Source organism: Epinephelus fuscoguttatus, linkage group LG1 (genome assembly GCF_011397635.1).
Source record: "Epinephelus fuscoguttatus linkage group LG1, E.fuscoguttatus.final_Chr_v1".
NCBI classification, from domain to species: Eukaryota; Metazoa; Chordata; class Actinopteri; order Perciformes; family Serranidae; genus Epinephelus; species Epinephelus fuscoguttatus.
In genome coordinates this window covers 51417645-51433046 of record NC_064752.1, presented here as the reverse complement: position 1 = coordinate 51433046, position 15402 = coordinate 51417645, and the positions used below count along the sequence as shown (strand labels likewise).

At 42.6% G+C, this 15402-nt stretch overlaps 1 long non-coding RNA gene across 1 annotated transcript; it reads right to left on the bottom strand.

Annotated features, from left to right (window-relative positions):
- Positions 1-3634: 3634 nt before the first annotated feature.
- Positions 3635-6539, bottom strand: LOC125886127 (uncharacterized). Its single transcript, XR_007448983.1, has 2 exons — positions 6359-6539; positions 3635-4255 (listed from the first exon to the last, which is right to left on the bottom strand). It is a non-coding gene; the product is annotated as an uncharacterized LOC125886127 (long non-coding RNA).
- Between the last annotated feature and the right edge of the window lie 8863 nt (positions 6540-15402).

Here is a 15402-nt window from a genome sequence, read left to right as displayed (position 1 = left end):
AGATTTACGTACCGTCTTTCTAGCTCGTCAATCCGTTTCTCGTGCGAGTGTGTGGCCTCCTCTGTTGACGTTAAACAGACATTTATCTCGTCAAATGCCGATTTCAGACCAGAAAGGGTCTTGTTGACCTCATCAAATCTTTTTGTCCACTGTGGATTTCAATGCGGTGATAGCTGCTAGGATATCCATCATTGTAGCCGAGGTTGCGTTAGCATTAGCATCTTCCCCGCTTACAGCATTAGCTGAGGCTACTCCAGTAAGTTCGTCGTCTGCAGAGTCTTTTTCAAGCTTTTTTCCTCTGCCTGGTTTTGCCATCTTGCTCAGGAATGCATCTAGCCTTACTCGTGAGAGTTTCCAGAAAAGGTGAATGTCTTAAAGTGGTTTTAAAATTAGAAGTGTGATGGAGCTCCCAAACACACATCTACTACATGCCGGTAGCTGCCAGTGTCCCCGCGGCTCGCCGGCCCACCCACAGGTGACGTGGAGCCCTCCTCCCCACCAGCACCCGCCGGTGCCCAGAGTGGCTCTGCTGCTGTCCCGGATCGCCAGCTCTCCTTCAGGTCAACTACCTCTGCTTCATGTTGCAAATTCCTGAAGGAAGCCATCCTCAGACGCTCCGGAGGCCTCCTCCACCCCACGCCACCGGCAGACTCTCCTCCTCCTGGGGCCGAAACGGCTCATCCACCGGAACACCTGTCTGGCCGCGCACAGTCACCGATCCCGTGGCCAGCGCACAGCCCAGACGCTGGTATGCCACCATCCGACCCGGCAAAAACCCTTACTCGACCGCTCTTCCCTCCACCCACCCTGATCATCAGAGACTCCATCACAAGGAATATCCGCTTCTTCAATGCCACCACCTGTTGTTTCCCCGGAGCCACAGTCCCGGGAATCCTGGGAAAACTCCCTGGGCTGCTGCAGTCACTCCCATCCTCCATTACCCGCATCGTGGTGCACGCAGGGCTCGGGGTGCCTCTGAGCTGACCAAAAGTGCTTTCACCTCCCTCCTGGACTTCCTACGCACTTGTGGAAAGTCCGTTTTTATCTCCAGTCACATTCCCACACTTGGTCGCTTGGACGCGTGCTTCTCCAGACTGCTCCTGCTGAATACATGGCTCATGCCTGCCTGCTACGCTCGAGGCTTCAAGTATGTCGACAATTTTAATCCTTTCTGGAACCGTCCCTTTTTCTTCAAATACGATGGCATTCTCCTTACCACCCTGGGAAGTCGCATGCTGGCAGTCAATATTCAGCATGCTGTACATCATGTGCCACATGCATGGCTATTTACATCACACGCCCCCTCCACTGACACTCTTCCTCTCCCCGTGCAAACAGCACAGCCCCGCTCACCAGCGCCCCCGTCCGACCATATCTATCATTAACCTTCCCACCTGAGACATTCCCTCCATCCATTCCTTCCATCATAAAGCTCAGACCACCCCGCCCTTACCGCACTAAGACTGTGAAAAACAAAAACTTATACCCCATCTTCTGCATTCCTGCCACCCTCTGCGCTGCTCAAACCCAACAACACCTGAAACTGGCTCTACTCAACACCCGCTCACTGACCAACAAAAGTGCCATCCTACATGAATTCATCACTGACAACAAACTGGACTTCCTCTGCCTCACCGAAACCTGGATTACTTCTCCTTAAACCAGACTACACCCACTGACTACACCTACACCGACAAACCCCGCCCAAACGGACGGGGTGGTGGCATTGCTGCCATGTACAGGAAACACTTACTCCCACCCCCCCACCCCCCCTTCTATCATTCGTCGTCATGGTCTCCATTTCCACTGCTACGCTGACAACATCCAAATCTGCATCTCCACAAAATCCATCGCCCCAGCCACCTGCTCTACCTTCACCAACTGTCTGACTGAACTCCAATCATGGCTGCAAATCAACCTCCTCAAACTGAACTGTGACAAATCTGAAATACTCATTGGCCCAAAATCCCTCTCTACATCAACACAAAACTTCACCCTCAGCATCAACAACACCACCCTCTCTCCCTCCCCATTCATCTGCAACCTTGGTATCATCTTCGACAATAACCTCTCATTTGAACATCACATCAACCGCCTCACTCAAACTGCCTTCTTTCACCTCAGAAATATTGCCCGTCTCCGTCCATTACTCTCCTTCTCTGCCGCTGAAACTCTCATCCATGCTTTCATCACCTCAAGACTCGACTACTGCAACATCATCCTCTACAGCTCATCATCCAAAGTCCTCAACAAACTCCAGGACATCCAGAACTCTGCTGCACGCCTCCTCACCCACACCCGCTCCCGTGAACATATAACCCTTGTCCCGCAAAACCTACACTGGCTCCCTGTCCTGTACAGAATCAGCTTCAAGATCCTCCTCCTCACCCACAAAGCCCTCCACAGCCAGGCCCCCTCCTACCTCACGGACATGCTCCACCACCACACTCCCTCCCGCAACCTTCGATCATCCAACAAAAACCTCCTCTTGCCTCCACACAGGACCAAGCACTGATCCTGGGGCGACAGAGCCTTCTCCATAGCCGCCCCCTCCCTCTGGAACACCCTCCCTATACACATCCGTGACTGTTCAAATCCATCCACCTTCAAATCACTCCTTAAAACCCACCTTTTCAAATCCTTTTTTAACTTTTAAACATTAGCTTTTTGTTCTGTTTCTCATGTACCCCCTTTTTTCTTTTTTCTATGTTTTGCTCTATGCTTTTGCACCTTGTTGTTATCGTCTTTGTCTTCTGTTTATCTCTTCACACTTATATGTATTTCTTTTAAGTGTAAAGCGTCTTTGAGAGCTGCAAAAGCGCTATATAAATAAAATGTATTATTATTTATTATTATTAAGATGAGATGAGACCATCAGACCATCACCTAGCGCCTTTCGCTCTTTGCAATTGTTACAATCTTGTTTTTTCTAAGTGTCAGCAGGCAAATTTCACCCCTATTCCACAGATGTACTATTCATTATGGTTTGGAAAAATAATATGTTGGGAAATGGGTATACAGTATGGAAATTGGCTAATAACAGGCTGGCTGGTAGCAAACTTACCTCTCTAAAATGCACATCTATGGAAGTCTCGTACTGTCATCCAAGGGCAAAACACAAACTATACAATAATAAATCCACAATAATGAGTCATTCAGAGTTATAAAATGTTTTTATTATGTGATTACACAGAAAACACATGACAGGCACTATTCCTCTCATCCATACTCCGTAAGTACAGTCATTTTTATTTATTTCATTTATCCTTTATTTAACCAGGTGAGTCCCATTGAGATTGACATCTCTTTTACAAGGGAGCCCTGGCCAAGAAGGCAGCAAACCAAAATTACAACAATAAAACATTATAAAACATAAACAGTACATAGATAGGTACATGAAGTACATACAGTACACATCAAACTGTAATCAGTGTTTAAGTAGATCTTAATTTCCCTGTAACTAGTGTCTAGGTATAGCCTACCTCTCCTGTGAGTACTGCCAAACTACGGAGAACCGGCCTGTATTATGAAGTTTGCACTGTTATCCCCTCCTTAGTGTGTAAGTAGACTCTAGCTCTCCTGGAAGTACATGCTAACTACGGAGAACCGGGCTGTATTATGAAGTTTGCACTGTTATCCCCTCCTTAGTGTGTAAGTAGACTCTAGCTCTCCTGGAGGTACATGCTAACTACGGAGAACCGGGCTGTATTATGAAGTTTGCACTGTCATCCCCTCCTTAGTGTCTAAGTACAGTCTACTACCACTGTAACTAATGTGTAATTAGAGCCAGTGAGTTAGAACACAGTTACTTCAATGTTTCACAAGATAACATCATCTGAAAACAATCCAAAGATGAAACTAAGTGTCCCTGACAACATAAAATAACACATTTCTACTGGTTTTTGTTATTTACGTTCAGTTTTGTTCCTTCTGTTATAAACTGTTCAATTTAGTCTTGATCTTTTATTGTGATCCGTTTGGTTTTTCTAAGTCAAAAATAGTCAGTCAAGTCAGTTTCAGTTGACAAATGTACTTTCTAAGTCAAAAGTCAAGTGGAAAAGATCATTATGGTACTACTATCATACTGGAGTGTGACACCCAGTGATGGAGATGGAAGAATGTATGAGCTCCTCCGGATAAAAGGTGATCTTGATCCAACTCCTTGGGTCAAGGCAGAGATCGGGGTCATGGGTGGCTAGCCATCTCCCTCGTCAGGTTGAATGTGAAATCCACATGTAATTTTCCACAGAATCTCCTGTGCAGAAAGAGAGGTATTACTATGTTGCATCATCAACTTCAATTTCTTTTTGTGGTCATTATCATTATTACGTAAATACATCACAGTAATACAAAGTGAGCAAACTTTTAACTGTAAAGTTTTTCTCGGCATGGAATACTTTATCTTGTCTTTACATTCCACATCATGAATCATTAGCCTTTTAAACCATAACAAGTGGATTACATTTCCTTTTGAACTACAAAGTTTAAGTTTAAACATTCTTAACTGTTTTCCACTTAACTATGGATAACAAAACGTATTTTGAAAATGTAGGCTACATTCATCGGTCAAATAGCATTCATGACTCAACTGTAATGGTGCAAATGTATACAGTACACTAACACAAATACAAACGGCAAGGGGCCATGAGGCAAAACAAGTGCAGCATTTTGGAGTTACAAGTAGGTCGCGAACAGTAATTGCAATGCCAAGTAAGTGTAGTGTAGAGGGGAAGCACACACACTATAGCTATGTCCCGATTCGGGGTCTGCGTGCTTGAAGGACGCGGCCTCCGTGGCCGCGTCCTTCAAGGATGCAGGAGCGTCCTCCGAACGCCGCCTCAACCGTTGTAAAATGGGACGGTCTAGCCTTCGGAGGATTTCCTGGTTCCGCGAGCACGTCGTGATTTGTGTCGCGTCACAACGCAAGGGGCAAAGGCAGTTAATATTTTGTAGTGTTTTTTTATTATTATATTTTATTTATTATATTTTCATGGAGGAGGAGTTGCATCGGCAGCGGCGAACCGGCTTATCCACCTTATTTTCAAACACGGAAGTAAATAGTGATCAACTTCCATTTTTTTGTGCATGACTTCCGGTCAGCCGCTTTCCCTCATGCTTTCCCTTACCAGAGCTAATGGTGCAAGCTAATTTATGTTATTTATGTTAGTCAATCAGTTAGTTAGTTAGTCTGTGTATTTTGTATAACGTCAGATAACTGCGCCCACGTTTCCGTTATAACAGAAATTTATTCCCTCTAAACGCGAATAAATCGCGCGTCAATCATAAACTATGAACCAAAAAAGCACAATCTATCCCGAGTGAGACAAACTGCTTGATGTCCGTCTCCAGTGTACCAGCAGAGAACCTGCAGAACCGAATCAGCGAAAAAACACACCTGGCTAAGCCTCTCTACCTGAGCAGCTGAAGCTGCGGCTCGCACCCTCGACACACAGACGGTGCTTCTGCATGCCAGCCAAACGTACGCGCAACTGTGAGAAATAAATATGTGAGGTGTACACTGCTTTTCTATCTTTTTTCCCCCCTTTTCTTTCTTTCTTTCTGTCAGCGACATACACTCCTAACACAGGACGGTTTTTTTTAATTGACTGAGTTGATCATTAAGCCATAGTGATACGCGGATCGGCTCTGATAGCATCTGAATCAGCATGTACGCATCAACCATCCAGCCGTTACAACATGATTGAGCTAGCAAAGCAGTTTTGTGTTGCTATGTGTGGTATTTATTCAGTTTTGGGAAATCACAATGTCTAGAAAGCATCAGTGGCTGCAGCTGACAGGGACAGCTAATGTTAACACTAACAGCAAAGCTAACATCAGGATCGTCATCCATTAAAAGCCTCCCGTTGTCGGATACGACATGAAACTACTCCAGTTAGCTCAATCATGTTGTAACTAAGACATCCGCTGGAGAAAATATTTTTTTCACGGGCCACTTTGTGAGTTTAGTGAGTTATTACAGACACGGCTAACGGTTAACAGCTAACGGTTAGCCCAGCTAATCTACGATAACCATGTTATTAATTACACACAGAGAAAATACTAATGTTTGTTAAGTCATTGTGTTTATAGACTTTACAAACATCAGATTAGTCTAAACGGTGATATAGTGACGTGAAAAATGTGATATATACATATATATAGCTAATCTCAGCAAAGTAAACAACAAGGCGATTCCCATTTACAGTGTTAAAAGTGCTGGACCGGAAGTATCGCACAAAAAAACGGAAGCTGGCTGCGTTCTGTTTTGCCTCCGTGTTTCCGTGAAAAATAAGGTGGATATGACGGGCGTCTTCTGCAGCACAAGCTAACATCGCTAGCTGCGGTAGCATCAACTCACCAAGACGTTGATAAACGCATTAACACTCCCACAGCACAGGTCCTCGGTCCCTCCCTCACGTCTCCTGCGAGGATCTCGGAGTGTTATCGTTGTGTTTACGGCAACACTTCTCACTTGATTCCCTCCGTCGTCTGATTCCTGTGCCTGTGCAGTACAAGCTTCTCCCCTCGGCCTCGCTGAGAGGTGGTACTTCCTGTCTTAACCAATGGGAAATGTGCACCTCCCTGTTTGACCAATGACTGCTGGTTTAAGCAGAGTGCCTGTGATTGACACCTTGTTTGATCAATGAGACTATGCCAGAGCGATCTAGTAATTGACAGTTAACAACGTAAAAACTAACAGACAAACAAACAAACAAACATTAAAGCAACTTCAAGACAACTGAGGAATCATACGGGAATATTGTAAGAAAATAAACCCAGTACTTTCTCTGTTGACAATGTCAAGCAAACTATGTCCCTCTGATGTTACAGCAAGGGACCTGGGATTAGGTGTTCTGTTCAATTCACTTTTGTGTCACAAACTAATACCATACAACATGTCATCAGACAATTTTTGCATAAAATAAGAAAAAAAGAATTCAACATGTTTAAATGTATTGTTTTATTTAAACACACAGCACACATATAAACTAACAATCAAAGCAAAGATAAAACTGTATATAATGTTGGAAAATAAAAAAAAGAAACAAGAACAAGAACAAGGAAGCTTTAAGATATTAAATTAAAATGCCGGAATGGAACATAAAAAACAAACCTAATGGCTGTAAAATCGCCATGAAAGTGGAAGGAGCTGGTTTAGTCTGTTTACATGAAGTCATCAGCCATTATTGAGAAAATACTTACACTACGAAACCGTCGTGCCTCTGAGTTGATATTCCTGTGTTGATGACACAAACGGGAGCTTCAGACTGTATGTAAAAACACCGAGCGTGTCAACTGCAGTCTCATGCGAGACTCCGCAAGACTTTGTATTACCAAACATGTCGGCTTGCTTGAAGTAAACAAACCCCTCAGTGTATGTTTGAGTAGCCACCTGATGCTGTCTGTGGAAAAAAAATTCGGTTTTGAAGGATGTAAACAGCATAAATGCAATCCCCTCCCATTCATCGCTGCCGCAGTGGTGCGGGGACAGACACAACTACTGCAAAATAGGAGCGATTAATACGAAAATCTTCAGAATCCTTCTTTTAGACCTAAAATGTTAGGAAACTACAGCCCCAGCTTGAAATTTCCCGGAATTGTCCTTTAACTACCCTGTCTATCTAAAACAACCCTTAGTCCCTCATACCTCAGTAATAACCTAAGGCACACCGAGCAACCGTATTTCAAAGTTCCCAGAATATTTCCTGAAACCGGCAGACATGCCTTTAAATTCAAAGCCCCATCCAATTTGAATATCATCCCCACCACAATCAGAACTATCTATCCTCTATCGTGAAGTCTCATGGACAGGAGGGGATAACAGTGCAAACTTCATAATACAGCCCGGTTCCCCGTAGTTAGCGTGTACCTCCAGGAGAGCTAGAGTCTACTTACACACTAAGGAGGGGATAACAGTGCAAACTTCATAATACAGCCCGGTTCTCCGTAGTTAGCATGTACTTCCAGGAGAGCTAGAGTCTACTTACACACTAAGGAGGGGATAACAGTGCAAACTTCATAATACAGGCCGGTTCTCCGTAGTTTGGCAGTACTCACAGGAGAGGTAGGCTATACCTAGACACTAGTTACAGGGAAATTAAGATCTACTTAGACACTGATTACAGTTTGATGTGTACTGTATGTACTTCATGTACCTATCTATGTACTGTTTATGTTTTATAATGTTTTATTGTTGTAATTTTGGTTTGCTGCCTTCTTGGCCAGGGCTCCCTTGTAAAAGAGATGTCAATCTCAATGGGACTCACCTGGTTAAATAAAGGATAAATGAAATAAATAAAAATGACTGTACTTACGGAGTATGGATGAGAGGAATAGTGCCTGTCATGTGTTTTCTGTGTAATCACATAATAAAAACATTTTATAACTCTGAATGACTCATTATTGTGGATTTATTATTGTATAGTTTGTGTTTTGCCCTTGGATGACAGTACGAGACTTCCATAGATGTGCATTTTAGAGAGGTAAGTTTGCTACCAGCCAGCCTGTTATTAGCCAATTTCCATACTGTATACCCATTTCCCAACATATTATTTTTCCAAACCATAATGAATAGTACATCTGTGGAATAGGGGTGAAATTTGCCTGCTGACACTTAGAAAAAACAAGATTGTAACAATTGCAAAGAGCGAAAGGCTGTGCTCATATTGTACAGCAGACCATATACCTGGTACTTAAAATGATTGGTGGGGAAAAAAAGACCAGGAGGAGTTACACTGTAAGTCCGGGCAAAGTAGGACATAATTGTACGGGAGTTATGCTCTAAGACGCAGCCTAGTTATACTGTAAAACACAGGGAAAGTAGCGGGGGAAAGTGAGCAAGAGTTACTCTAAGTTGGTGTAAAGTAGGACGTAATTGTTCGGGAGTTACGCTCTCAGACGCAGCCTAGTTATACTGTAAAACACGGAAACACGGGTGAAATAGTGGGGGAAGTGAGCAAGAGTTACTCTGTACTTCTGTGGAAGTTGGTGTAAAGTAGGACATAAGTCAACGGGAGTTACGCGCTAAGAAGCAGCCTAGTTATATTGTAAAACATGAGGGAAATGGGGGCGGGGGGGGAGTGAGTGAGAGTTACTCAGTACTTCTGTTAAATTAGGTGCAAAGTGAGCGGTAGGTACGCTCTAAGTCGCGGGCCGTATTATGTAGTGTTACCGAATAATCAAATTAATCAAATCATGTGTCACTCAATAAAACTACTATGAAAATACAATCATGTCTCCAATTATTAATATGAAATGTAAACATAAATATGTAAATGTAAATAACTATGAATTAACTGTTTATATGAACCAATCATGGAATCAATTATGCATTAATGAAATATACCAATGAACTGTATGCACCATCATGGATACATTTACAACTTGTCTCCCTCCTTTAATGCACTCAAATATATCCACTATACATTATAGGAGCGTTTGATGGCTTCCAGTGCCTATGTCACCTCAGGGTAACACCTGAGAGGGCCTGTGACATTATTGTGGCATGTGTTATTCTCCATAATATTGCCACAATTAGAGGAGAGCAACACCCTGACCTACAAATGGAAGAGCATGATGATGACCCCATCCACACTGCAGACATCCAGGATGGAAGAGCAGTCAGAGACATCATATGCCACAATCACTTCACTGTTTAAAATCACAATCACCACCACCCAGAGCAGTCAAATAAACAGAAAGACAAATAATTATTTTTTTTATTTGGTCTTCTTTATTTCCTACAAATAAAAAAGCAACAATTAGTTTCTTACTTTTTTTTTTACATCGTTACAATCATTAACACAATTCACCTGTGACCATGCACCCACCACTAACTTGTGTTTCAGTAACTCAATTTCCAGATCCGTTTTAGTTATCTGGTGGTCCAGCAGTACCATTTCCTTCTCTGTTTTCTGCACTGTTTTGAGTAAATGCACTCTGTAGATGCCTTTCAGTGGTAGCTGGGAATACATAAGGATGACATTATACAGTTGCACATGAATTCCACTGAATTAACCTCTGGCATTTACTGAATATCTTACTGTGTTAATCTGTGCTGTGGAGGTTGAGGGACCCTCCTCCTGCTGCCCAGCCATATTCCGTTAAAAAGGATAAGAATCTGTTAATACTTCAGTGTAGGCTAAATGTCACCATAATCCACACAAGAATGTAAAGATGTGAATGGGGAGGAAACTATCAGTACCAACATCAAGATTTTACCTCTGTAGGCCTCTCAGGCTCCCTCTCAGACACTGTAGAGATGGCAGCAGACATTGTGGTCCCATCATCTTCATCATCCTGTGAAGATGAGTGTTGTGTTTCAGTAGGCTATACTTTAAATATGGTATAATCTCTGGAGTATTGGCTACTTACAGTTGAAGTGGCACAAGGATCCATTAGACCGAGTACACCTTCAGAATCTGTTGGGACAAAAGAAAAACCCATGAAAGGGAAATTAACATTGAACTATAGGCCCAATAGAAGTTGGAGGCCTAGGCCTATTACATCTTATCAAGGCTGGTGGCTCCTGTGTGACTGTGTCCAAAGATGAGGTCCCTCCAGGGATTCCCTCTGCAACTGACCTCCCAATAGTCTGACTCAAGGCCAGCTCCTCTGCTTCTGTAAGACGTGGTGGTGGTGGTCCTCCGCCAGTTTTGCAGGCGTCTGCCCTCATTCTGTTGGCTGAGTAGAAGTCAGATGTTGTTTTTACTAAGCCTAATTTAACAGGATACAGGTGAGGACATTTATGTGTGTGAAAACAGCATTATGTTGGGGATAATGCACACTGAAACAGCTGCTGAATGATATTTACTGGTAAACATGATTAAAAAGAGGCACCCGGACTATTATGCTGAAGTCTTTGAACAATGTTTTTATATTTCATCTTGAGCTGCTTCCACATTTTTTTTATGCCGGTGGGATTGCATCTAAGTGAACTAAATTTGAGCTTTAACAACATTTCACCTGTTTGCTTCTGTAGCCTAATATAATTGTGATTGCATGAATGTATAAAATAAATTTAAACTTACGCATTGACTCAAGCAGTAATTTTCTCCCACACCGACTCCCGTTCCTTCGCTGCTGCAGCCGTGTTATTCTTCTTCCTGAAAACAGCTTCAAATTCGCTGTATGAGCGCATTAAAATATCCAACTCCAGATGAGTAAAAAATGCAGACCTTTTCTTGTCACTTGTTGCCATGGTGAATTGTGGTATCGGGGCTCCATTGATCACGGATTTTTAACATCGTGGTGCACGAGCTTAACTCAGAGTGAACAAACTCTGTGTTGATTGAACCGATTAAAATCACCTGTTCTGAAACCCGTAACCCAGAGTTTCCCATCTCAGAGTTACTCAACTCAGAGGTCAGGGTTAGGCTCAGAGTTTGTTGAACCTCCTTTCTGAAATGGACCCCTGATAGGTCAGGCAATGCACTACACAACTCATAGGTTCTCTTTCTTTTGCTTTCATACAGTAAATATGTTGCGTTGTCAAAAAATAAAATAAAGTAAATCATCTCATATTAATGTATTGGAATCTCATATATTTAATTAGCTTCTTTGACAATAAGATATTTTTGAGTTAATCTGATATTAACACTGAATGTACCTTTCAGAGCTCCATACTTAATGACATCAACATCATTTGTTATTTTATATTGGAATGTTCAGGGTCTGAGGTCTTCTGCTTTTGGCCTTAAAAGCAGGACCGCAGACTTCACCAAAGAGTTAGGAGATGCAGATGTGTTTGTTTCACAAGAGACCTGGAGTAAAGGAGACAGTTTCACTGGTTGTCCCTTAGGCTACAATGAGATAGTGTTCCCATTCACCAAAACTTTGACAAAATTGGGAACAAACTACTGCAGCAATGTCGAACACTGGGTCTGTACATTGTTGACCGTCGGCTTCGAGGGGACTCCTTTGGTCACGATACACACAGCTCTCCTCTTGGCACAGTAGATTATGGCATAACAGACCTAGACCCTTCTGTCTGAGAGCATTCACAGTCAGCCCACTAACACACTTATCCAAACTAAAAAATAAAAATAATAAATAATAAAAAAATAAAATTACATACTACATCAGGAAGACAACAGACCTTCAAGCAGCAGAACCCAGAAAACTGAACTATACAAAACAACCCTATAGATGTGTTGGGATTCACAGGACCACAGATGTTTTGTCATTTGGTAAAATCTACACTGGACATTTAAAGGCTTTTTCCTCTGCATGCTCTTTGTCTTTCAAACAAAGAGAGCTATGTGACACCCATCTCCACAGGAGGTCTCACCTCACACCTCAGTGAGACACAAGTCGCACAACTTGAGTGGACAGGACTTTTACAGTGACATGTGACTCTGTGATGTCACAGGCCTCTAGAAGATTTGCTCTCTCCAAGGCTTCTCTCTCTCTTGCTCCAACCGTGGAGCAGTGCACACCTTTTTCCGGTTCCAGGGAACCGCAGAGGCCCAGACCCTTTCTCCATAGCCCCAAACCACTAAAGGGAGAGCAACTGATCATAGACTCTCTTGCAAACACAAGGTTTGCAACTAGCTTTCCAGCAACAAGGAACTAAGTGAGTTAGCACCCAGCATCTAACTCTGCAAGGACCCCGAGCGACTGGCTTCCTCGGATCAGAACCTTTGGCAAGGCAAGGCAAGGCAAGGCAATTTTATTTATATAGCACCATTCATACACAAGGCAATTCAATGTGCTTTACAAGAGAAATACATTAAAATAAAACATTAAAGGAACAATAGATCATTAAAAACAAAAGCTAAAAGCAAGACAATAAATAGTTAAAAACAGTGCAGAAAATGCATTTAAAAAGCAAACATAAAGCAAAAGCAACAGCAGACAAATATAAAAACAATAGCTACAGATTATCCTAACAATAAGTTACATATCTAGTTCACTGGTAAGCTGCAGTAAATAGTAATGTTTTAAGCCCTGATTTAAATGAGTTGACAGTTTCAGCCGACCTCAGATATTCTGGAAGTTTGTTCCACAGGCGGGGAGCATAGAAACTAAAGGCTGCTTCACCTTGTTTGGTTTTGATCCTGGGAACACTGAGTAAACCTGTTCCAGATGATCTGAGGGGTCTGGATGCTTCATAATGTACAAGCATATCAGATATGTATTTAGGCCCGAGACCATTTAGTGCTTTATAGACAAGTAACAAGATTTTAAAGTCTATCCTTTGACACACAGGAAGCCAGTGCAGTGACTTAAGCACTGGTGTAATGTGCTCCACTCTCTTGGTGTTGGTGAGGACTCTGGCAGCAGCGTTCTGGACGAGCTGCAGTTGTCTGATTGATTTTTTTACTCAGGCCTGTGAAGACACCTTTGGAACAAAGAACACAACAAAGACTACAGCTGGAATCGCCTTCTCAGCCTTCTTCTGCCGGCTAACAAAGCAGTACACCACCAAGTGGCTCTTTCTCCCATCCACTCAAGGATTGGTAACGTAACAACTGGGCATAGCTTATCACATCTTTATAGGCTAAGCAAGATTGTTTAACTTGTTGTATGTGATTTGATGCTGTTTACTGAGTTATTGTTGTGATAGTTTGCAGTAAGGTTATTGATTAGTTGGCTTCGCCAAAGCTAAGTGTTTAGTTTGCTAATACTGTTCACAAACAGATTCTTGCACACAACTAAACAATCTCTGCACTAATACAGACCGTTTGCAACACAAATCACATTGACATAGACTCATTAATAAATAGGCTTCCAACAGAGCTACACCCAAACAGGCATCTCAAAGTTCCCGCTTCTTTTCCTTTGTCTTTGTCCTGACCACACGGTCAGACAAACACCTCCCCCAACCCGAAGCCAGCCTTGATTCGGCCATTTTAGTAGTTCTCTGTTGTGAGCCATTTTGTTTTGTAGGCCAAACGGCTTTTTGATCACCACACCTGCCTTTGTCTTTTTTTCTCTTCTTTCTCTTCTTTCTCTCTCTCTCTCTCTCTCTCTCACTCACACACACACACACACACACACACACACACACACACATACATACACACCAAGCTTGTATATAGTTAGTTAGAATTTGTGTGTTATGGTTTGCTTTGCTAGTTTGTGAATAAATATAATTATTTGTAATCATACCTGCTGTCTGTTTAATGTTGCATAAGAGTGAATGAATAGTCAACCTCTGCTGCGTCAAGAACTCCGAAATCCTTCAGGCGTTACTGTTAATTTTGGTTGTTGTCATTAATTTAATTATTAATCAAACTCCAAATTAATAGTTTACCCTATTTTATGAGACTGATATCTTTAACTGGGTATCATTTTTCCCTTTACGGGAATGGTGCCCCACGAGGTGATTTAATGTTAATTAAGTCACATTATTTAACATAATTATTAATTATTATTATGGGCGGCACGTGGTGTGGTGGTTAGCACTCTCGCCTCACAGCAAGAGGGTTGCCGGTTCGATCCCGGGCGTGGGAGCCCTTCTGTGTGGAGTCTGCATGTTCTCCCCGTGTCAGCATGGGTTCTCTCCGGGCACTCCGGCTTCCTCCCACAGTCCAAAGACATGCAGATTGGGGACTAGGTTAATTGATAACTCTAAATTGCCCATAGGTGTGAATGTGTGCGTGAATGGTTGTTTGTCTCTATGTGTCAGCCCTGCGATAGTCTGGCGACCTGTCCAGGGTGTACCCTGCCTCTCGCCCGGTGTCAGCTGGGATAGGCTCCAGCCCCCCTGCGACCCTCAAGAGGATGAAGCGGTTAGAAGATGAATGAATGAATGAATGAATTATTAATAATTATTAATTATTTCCGATAGCCAATTAAATCCCTACATATTTGGTGCCTCCGTGTGAAGCCCGAATTTATGTTCCCAACATTTTGGTGCCTCCATGTGAAGCCCGAATTTATGTTCCCAACAGACAAACAAACAAAGGACGACTACCAGAAAGCAGTCAGACATTAGATAATTCAATCACAATTAGACCTTTTTTTTCAGCCTCATACCAACACAGTAACAGTGGCCTGGATCAGGCTGTACAGGACATTTTGTATATATTTGACAAGGTATCAGATTTATCCAATCTGAAAAAGTCTCAGCATCACATCCCCCAAAGTAGAGGGATGAAAAAGGGCTACAGTCTTAGCTCCACCCTGTAACATTTATATTGCCATTTTTATCGTCTGACACAGAAATTTAAAGCCTACTTTTTGCAGATGATCTAATATTGTTAGCTCCGTCCAAGTAAGCATTACAACAGCAACTGGATCATCTGCAAAGCTTCTGTCAGACCTGGACCCTGACGGTTAATCTGGAAAAAATAGAATTTTGGTCTTCCAGAAATGACACAGTATAAGGGTAGGCTGTATCGGCGCTTCATCTTACCTTACTTTTAGTCTAGTGGCACTGATCGGGTGTGGTTTGTG